The sequence below is a fragment of the Ixodes scapularis genome, unplaced genomic scaffold, assembly GCF_016920785.2.
Source record: "Ixodes scapularis isolate PalLabHiFi unplaced genomic scaffold, ASM1692078v2 PGA_scaffold0__279_contigs__length_252992795, whole genome shotgun sequence".
NCBI lineage: Eukaryota > Metazoa > Arthropoda > Arachnida > Ixodida > Ixodidae > Ixodes > Ixodes scapularis.
The window spans coordinates 218,723,618-218,732,762 of NW_024609835.1; the positions used below are offsets into that span (position 1 = coordinate 218,723,618).

The 9,145-nt window shown below is 45.8% G+C and overlaps 1 non-coding gene across 1 annotated transcript; it reads left to right on the plus strand.

Annotated features, from left to right (window-relative positions):
* The first annotated feature begins 8,030 nt into the window (after positions 1-8,030).
* LOC120846450 lies at positions 8,031-8,185 on the plus strand. Its single transcript, XR_005717027.2, has one exon. It is a non-coding gene; the product is annotated as a 5.8S ribosomal RNA (ribosomal RNA).
* The last annotated feature ends 960 nt before the right edge of the window (positions 8,186-9,145 follow it).

Consider the following 9,145-nt stretch of genomic DNA (forward strand, 5'->3'; position numbering starts at 1 on the left):
GTTTTGAAAAGGTCTAATAATGCTTGTGCCTCACATTTTTATGCTCATTGCAAAGCCCCCATCTTCTGAGTAAACAATACTCAATAATAGCTAGGGTGTCATTGCTGTGTAGAATTGTTTTGGCCCACCATATATTGTATCAAGGAGTGTTAAAGCTTGTGAAACAGAAGAGAATGTTACTGCACTGGTGAAATGTCTGCAAACTTTGGAGGAACACTTCTGAACCATAAAGGCATATATATACTGTGTGTAGGGCACATCTGAACTAAGGCTGCTTCAAACACTAATTGGACTGTGTTGCAGGGCTTGCACCTTGGTAAGACGACTGAGTTACCGTACGTGACAGGTGTTGCCATGGCAATTCACCGTCTCTCGGCAACAGCCCTGGCAATGCAGTCAAACACAACTGTCTGAACCAGACTTTTAAAGTATATATTTATCTTCATGGTTCAGAACACTCCTCCGAACATTTTGCATACATTTTGCTGTAGTCAGTGACAGGTCAAGAACCAAGTGGAAGCTCCTCCCACCTCTTTCCTCTTTAGTAGAGCGAACGCTGGAGAGGAGGCGACCTCCTCTCCAGCGTTTGCTCTGCTCAAGTGGAAAGAGGTGGGAGGAGCTTCTACTTGGTTCTTGACCTGTCACCGACTATAATGTGGTAATAACATGTTTTACGAATGTTACTATAACGTTTACCAGAACATTAGTTTAATGTTTTGTAAACATTATATTTCTGTTGTAATAACGCTGCGTAAAAAATTATTTATGTTGTACAAATGTTACTACAATGTTTACAGTAATGTTATGCTAATGTTTTCCGGACATTGTATTTACGTTGCAAAATTGTTTTCCAAGTGTTCAAATAACGTTTATCAAAACGTTATAAGAATGTTCTGCCAAACGTTCAAATAGCTTTATACAGGCGGACATTAAGAACATTCCTCGAACGTTCGGGACGAACATAAAAATAACATTATTCTAATGTTTTCGTGTTACCTGGGGCGGTGTGTTTCCTAAAATAATTCCTTTGTAGGTTGCTCGACGGGTCCATGAGTGATACCCACCTCCACTCATGCATCAGGATCGGGAAGCGATCCGGGCAGCCAGAACTCCTGCGTGCCCGAACAGTGCGCCACTCGCACTCCGTACTCCCCGCCGCCCTCAGAGGCTTTCTTGCGGCCCCCCCCTGTCGATTCGATCTCCACTCCCCAACAACCGTGACGAGTCCGCTGCCTTGCGCCGTGCATTCTCACGATCAAAGCACCTAAAATGAATCTACGCCGTGATCAGTGTTCGGTTTCACTTGGTTTTATTCATTCTCTGTTGTTGTCGTTGTTTGTTTTGTTATTTCATGCCTCGGGTGGTTGGCTGACAGGCACACTTGTGTACGGGCTCTCGCCTTTCTGTCTTCGCCTTGCAAGTCACCCGGGGTTACATTACTCTTGCAAATAAAGATTAATATTATTATTATAATTATTATTATTATCATTATTATTATTATTAATGCTCTGCACTACGCCGTACACAAAGAAACGATTGCTTTTTTGTTTGTATTTTCTGCAAATAGATTTAGGTATATGGGTATTAACACTAATATCTAAACTACAAATGGTCCAGCGTTGTGGGGAATAAAGCGCAAAAAACAAAAAAGACACATAGAAGGGCAACATACACAACCAAGCGTTACACCTGGTTTAATTTAGGAAAAAAACATATACACCGATAGCAAAAAGATGTATCATCCAAACTTTACCAGCTAATCACTAGTTTCTTCTTTTTTTTTTTTTAAACCGTTGATCAATTGTAGATATGATAATGACGAAAATAATCCCTGGAGAAGGGGAACAAAAGGGACAAAGGACAAACAAAAATCTCGAAACACAGCTAGGTGACGGGTGAGAGACCGAAAAAATCCGCCTGGTCTGGGTGTCGAACCCGGGAGCTCTCCATTACAGGTGGAGCGCTCTACTTTGTCCTTTGTCCCTCTTGTTCCCCTTCCCCGGGGATTATTTTCGTCATTCTTGTCCATCTCGCTTGCACCTTTGCATTTCATTGCATCATAATTATAACCTTAAAGGGCAACTCCGCTCAATTTTGAAAATTTGGAGTTTGTGGAGGATGTTACCTTGCACACTGATAAACGACCCTGCATACTCTTTTCCCCGAAAAGTAAATTAATTTCCGAGTAATCTTGAACGAAGCAAAATCGCAAAACGAAACCGAAACTTCGGCAAGGATGGGCAACACTATCGTCAGCGTCTACGGTCGACGTCGAGAGCATGCACACACCACGTAGGATACAAAGGGTCAGGTGGCCTTCCGCACGGGCAGGCGCTGCACACACGTCGTCTGCATCGCATCGGCTGCACAGGACGGCTCCCGCTTCTTTTCCGTTGTGAACCGAAACACACAACGAGGTAACTTCTTGCCAAGGTATATTTTGTACGCAATTGTTGTAGATGCAAGCGGGGCCTGTAGCCGCCGTCATATCTTATTTTATGCGGGGAAGCCAGTGCAATCACAAGCTTGTCAACGCTACGTTCTCGTGCACGCTGCACGTGCTTGTACGCTGGGAGAGCTGTATTTCTAACCTGAAAGGGTCTGAGGAAGGACTGTTGCAATGTAGTCAGCATGTGTGGCTTCTGTTCGTTGTTCTAATAACTTGTGTGGTGCGACCGTTCGTTGGTCTAAATTCCGATTACGTAGTTCCAAAAGCCCCCGTGTATATGAACCCATGCAACCCTCCGATAGAAACGACTGCGTTGTTGCGAATGAGCGACTGCCAGTCTGTCAGGAGACGTGAACGTACGCATCGTGCATCGTGTTGACATTGCCCCGCGAGAAAGATACATCTCGAAAGCCCGCGATCGCGTAGTGAAAACGTGTTCTGGTTGCATGAGCAATCGCTCAACTCTTGCCTATGCCAAAGCGATGTGCTGGAGTAATATTTGATTGCATATGTTGCCGACGTAAAATCGCGTTAGCCACTCAATTTCCTGGCTGTTGAGATCTGAACATGATGGAGCCACCGCTGAGCCGTCTGCTGTCGGGGAAGCCGTGCTGCGTGCGAAGATCGACGGCACGGCGTCCGGCTTCAGCTTCGCGTACTTCGTCGAGAAGCCGCAGTCAGCTAACACGCGCATATTTCGCTCGTAACATTCGGGCAAGAAGTGATCGGAAGATATCAATATCCTGGCAGTTGGCGACAAGGGCTTCTCGGGGTTCATAGGCACAGGGCGTCCGTCCAAAGTTTCCGCCGTTCAATGTCGCCAGGAAACCTGTGGAAGAGAGGACTCCTGGGTTGTTTAGCTGGTAGTTTGGGCAGCCAGCGACACAACAACGTGAGCCTCTGCCTTTGCGCTTTCTGCCAGCCATTGCAAAGGCACACCAGGAACAAATCTACGCGCCTCTTGCCTAAATAAAACGCGAAACAACGAAAGATGAACACGGCACAACCAGCACAACAGCAAAGACGCAACCGGAGCCTCCGCGTTCGCTCGCAGATCACGTGGACACCGCCGCCGAGGTAGAGTAGGTGGAGTCACAATAGTTGGTACAGGCAGAGGGCAGAGTGACCGCCGGAGGCGGCGAGCGTGGCGCCGCCTGTGTGATCTGTACCTCGAAACGAAGAAAACACACTGACGGTGCTGACGGTGGAAGCGGCGGAAGCAGATCGGCGGAAGTGCAGTGTTGGCTGCGCCGCACGTTCCCGCTATAGTTAGCCGACATTGTTATTTTCGCGCTTGTACAACTTTTTTATACGGAATTCAATTCCAATATTTGACTTGTAGCCTTTCTAGATTATACTGAATAGAATTACATTGTTTTCTCAGTAGCAAAAATTGAGCGGAGTTGCCCTTTAAATTGCAAACTTCACCCTTGTTGGTGGTGGCAGCTGATAAAACCCGTTTGCTCTACTGACGCCTAGCCCCTGGTTAGCTCAGTTGGTAGCGCGCTCCACCTGTAAAGAAGAGGTCTCGGGTTCGACACCCGGACCAGGCGGATTTTTTCGGTCGCTCACCAGTCACCTGGGTGTGTTTGGAGAAGAGAAAATTAGGTGTTTAATGGCACAGCGGCAACTAAGGCCATAGTGTGTCAAACACAAGGTAAGTTAAAGGCAATACTGAAAAGACCTATAGTAGGTAGTTCCATCTTAAAACTATGGGAAATGAATGTTTAAAACCTTACAAGATACTGAATGTGGCAGTTTAGGTACTTTTTGGCAGGCCATCACTCATCTCCTTTTAAATACTGTTTCGTGGGATTGATGTCATTCGAAAGGAAATGAAATCCTCTTTCATTTGATATTATGTATGTGTTGGTTTTTACTGTTCATGCGCATTTGTAGCGTTGCGAATATGATGGCCCGGACCCTCACTTGCTCCGCTAGTTCATGTTTTATGAACGATCCATTAAAGATAGCACGGTTCCAATGTAGCAGTTTTGTTAAGATGATGTCGGAGCAGAATCTAACGATACACTTTTTTGGTATTTGCACTACTTTGTTTTTTTCATCCCTCCAAATATTGCCCTAAAATTGACATTTTTCTGCACAAATATGTTTTTAACGACAAACGCTAGGGCAATGAAATTAACTACAGATGTAGTGCTTTTAATTGGTAATATGCAAAAAAAATTTTATGTTGTGTAAAATGTTTTTGTTTAGATATTTTATATCAAACAGAACACTTTTTTGTGCCTCGAGTCATGGTAGTTCAAATGCCGCTGAAGAAATATTTAAACTATGATAAAATCTTTTATAACATTTAGAGCTACAATGGTTGCCCAAGAGGTGGACGATGGCTTTTTTTCATTTTCAAAGTCATAACGCTCCAGCCCTTCAAACTTACCTGTTTTTGACGCATATCTGTTTTGGACATCAAACATATTTATTGGCATTTAATAACATTTATTGTCTGGAATAGATATACATTGCGATGTATTAAATTTTCACAATGATATTGCTTTGGTTTCTTAATAGGTGTAGAGCTTAGCTAATTTTAAAAACAATTAAAAACTGTTTGGGTGTTTCGTTGCGCTACCTGGCGGATGGCAAATAAACTGCTGATTTCTAGTGTTCAAAAAATTTCCGAGGGCGGCGTTGGCGTCTGTATCATCATCAATCTCCGTGTCTTTTTACCTTCACATTTAAAAATATATTGGAAGATTTACTATCGATAAATGAATGGTTTAAGTACTGGGTCAGGCTAATAAATCTAAGACAAACAATTACACAAGCGTAGCGTGATATAATGCGTTCATTATTCGATATGATTGAAATCAATAAACAATAAAGACGAAGAGGAAAATAATAACCCGAGTTCACTTTATGCCTAGAGTCACTACATGAGCTTTAAAGTATCGGCACTCAGTTCCCCAAAAATTGGTTTGGGCGCCGCCATTTTGGGTCTTGCTCAGAGCAAACGCAACTGCCGATCATCATGATCCAAAAGTACGACTTCCTCAGCATTAGATGCGGTGCTAGGAAGCTGTTGCAATATTGAAATGCTCTGTCGCGGGTTGTTTAAACATTTGTGAGGGACGGAAAAGCGTTTCCTGTGATCTTAGATAAAGCTCCATATAACTGGCAACCATGACTTTAAGCCACAATTTTAAGCCAAGTGTCGTTACTCGGAACCACAGCTAATTTACTGGCACAAGCGGGAACAATGAAGAAGAGGCAGGTGTGAAAAGTGGCTTGTGGAATCCACGGGGCTTACGTCATAGCCCCTCCAGGTATTACAAGCCTCTTGAACAAGAGCATGAATAGTGTCATTAAATAAGCTACGCTTCAGAGTAGCGACACTTGGCCTTATTGTGGCTTAAAATCATGGTTGCCAGTTATTTAAAGCTTTATCTGGAATCACAAGAAACGCTTTTCCGTCCTCCACTTTAAACAATTTTTGACAAAGCAAAGCAACATTACAAGAACGTCCTAACACCGAATCTAATGCTGAGGATGTCGCACTTTTGAATCATGACGATCGGCAGTTGCGCCTGCTCTGCACAAGCAACAAAATGGCGGCGTTCGCAACACTGTCGGGGAAGAGAGTGCCGATACTCTAAGCGCAGCTCATTTATTGGCTCTAGTTCCCGCGAAACTCCTTTTTCCTGACTGAAACTGAAAGTAAATATGAATCATATTTACTTTCACTATGTTACTTTATTTTGTTGTTAGGGTTCGACTGCTCTCTTCTCTGTGACGATGCCGTCTGTGGACATACGTTTGGCAGGACTCTGGTTTGGCGTTTGTTTTGTCACGCGATGGTGTGGTCCGACCGTTCAACCAATGAGTTTGTTTAGAATTGTGTCACGAGGTATAAAATGGCGGATGAAATAAAAATAATAAATGCAAAGAAGCGCGCAGTTCCCCATCGGCGCTTTATTCTTCCAGAGGCGAGCAACGCAGTGCCATGGCGTTAAACTTGTGCCGTCTTCATGGCGCCATGAAAGACCCTCTTGAAAGCAATTAATTTGCTTTAGCGCATTGGCCTGCTCCTGGCTCCTGGGTTTTCGTGCGTGTCCAGAGTGCGAAGCGGCGATGACAAGCTGCAAGTCCGCGCTAGATCTGCGGATGGCTACCCGGGGGGGGGGGGGGGGGGGGGGGGGGGGGGGGGGGGGGGGGGGGTGTGGGTGCGGTGCGTGTGGATGACTTGTGACGTGCCCAGGAGGAAGCCGGTCAAAGTTTCAGTGCCGGGGCGAGTTCTCTGTACCGAGCGGTTCCTTTTTTCGAAGGATCGCCCACCTGACGCTTCTCCAACTCGTGAAAATCATCCTCCGGATGCCTGAACCTACCGTGCGCCGTCATTCAGCGGAGGCTGATATCACAAGTAAGACAATAACTGATTGGGCGAGCCTTTGTCGGGAGATTGTGGTAAATGCTGTCTTTAAGCATTCAGACCATGATTGGTGGCGAAGGTATGTGCAAAGGTATGTGGTCCCCAGCTGGGGACCACATACCTTTGCTGGGTCTTTCCTGTGAACTTTTTACAGAGACACGGGGTGCCGCATTAAAAACACAGCTCCGTTTTGCAAAATATGGGGGGCCCTGAAAAAGGACCGTTGTAGACCGCTAACCAGAACCTATAACTGACGTAACGAGCACTTGACGAGCGGTTGGCGCATAAGTCGTCTTTATGCATGCAGGCGGGTGACGGGCTCAGCGCAGCGGATCCCTCGAAGTCACCGGGGCCGTCAGAATCCTGGCCCTGTCTGCGTCGGGGCTCTAGATTTTGGCGGCCGCGGCGACGAACGACTGGAATCTATCAGTGTTTTCCGCGCGCCTTGTCTCTCCTCCAAAACATGAACTTTGCAATGTGACCAGTGAAATGGTGGCTCTCGCGCCGTCCAGATGGAAGAGAGTTTTTGACGTAGGCCCAGGTGCAATGCACCGTATTGGGTGTGCGCACCAATGTTTGCGTCGACAAAGTTAAGCTTATGGTAGACGGTGAGGTGCGTGAAGCGAGCGTCATCATTTCCAGTATGCGCGAGTCATAGGCATGATTACGTCCCTGCCCTTTGTACACACAGCTTGTCGCTACTACCGATTGAATGATTTAGTGAAGTCTTCGGACCGATACACGAACAGGCCTTTTGGTTGCGCCGGTGTGTTGGAAATATGACGAAACTTGATCATTTAGAGGAAGTAAAAGACGTAACAAGGTTTTCGCAGGTGAACCTGCGGAAGGATCATTACCGAATCATCGCATCGTTAGGAGTCGTTTTCCCTCTTGGACGAGGATGCACTTTTTCGATGACCAATTCTCTCGAACTGACCCGACCAAGCTTGGACGCCGTCGGGACTTCACAAACAACAAACTGTGGTTCGGATGTGCCTTTTTTTTGGGGTGGCCTCGGTTACTTTCGATGGTGCGCCCACCGGGAGACCTCTTCTGCCTCAATTTAGGGGAAAGTCAAGTGCACCGGGACAATCCCCGGGTTACAAAATGGCGCATCGACCCCTTCTCTTCTTGAGGATCGCCCTTATTAAAAAATAGGCGTACAAATTAAAATACCAAAAAAAATTACACGACCCTCAGCGGTGGATCACTCCGTTCTCAGGTCGATGAAGAATGCAGCCAGCTGCGAGACTCTGTGCGAATTGCAGGGACACACTGAAGCACTTGCTCTTTGAACGCACATTGCGGCCTCGGGCTTTCCCGTGGCTTCGTCTGTGTGAGGTTCGGAAAATATATCAAGAGAGGTGATTTTTGTCTACCTAGTTTTGACTGTGTCGGATAGTGGGCAGCAGGCAGTTTATATAGGGTGGTCCAAGTCACCAGGCTCGATCTAAAATGAACCGTAAAAATCGACGCCTGCACGTAGCAATCTAACCTTTTCTTCAAAGATGTACTTCGCATGTCGGTTTTTTTTTTTTTTTTTGTAAAATTACAATGCGTAGCTTTCTTTCTGTAAAAAATAAGGTCAAGAAACTTGCCAGGGCCAACGGCGGGTAGCGACGGCTGTCCGACAAGGGTTCAGCAGCGGGGTGTGTTTGATGTTCGTTTGATAGATGGCGCTACCTCCTTATCGCGACGGCTCGCGACCCACCGTGGTTTGATAAAATTAACATAATCTTTTTGAAATCGATTTTCGCTTAAGAAAACACAAATGCGGCCAATAAAATACAAAATATAAGTAAAAAACAAAATGGCGTCTGCATAGCAACGGGCTCTTTTGCTGCCAACGGATTTCGTGTGCGTGTCGTCTGCTTTCTTTCGCTAGTCGGCTGCACCTTCCGACGCTGCTCCCGACGCCATCTATCAATACGAACGCCAAACACACCCCGCTACTGAACCCGAGTCGTCTGCGTCGCTGCCCGCCGTAGACCATGGCAAGTTTCTTGGCCTTATTTTTTACAGAAAAAAAAACTACGCTTTGTAATTTTACAAGAAAAAGACCGACCTGTGATTTACCACCTTTCACGAAACGTTTAGATTGCTACATGCAGGCGTCGATTTTTACGGTCCATTTTAGATCGAGCCTGGTGACTTGGGCCACTTTATACGTTGAGTTTTTTGTCTTTTTTTTTGTTTTTTTTTGTGTTCGGGGGGCAATTACATAGAAAAAAAGCAAATGCACGAGTGTGCAATGCACGCGTGCGCTGACGACGGTGATGTCCTCCTTCGGTTTCTCGACACACTGC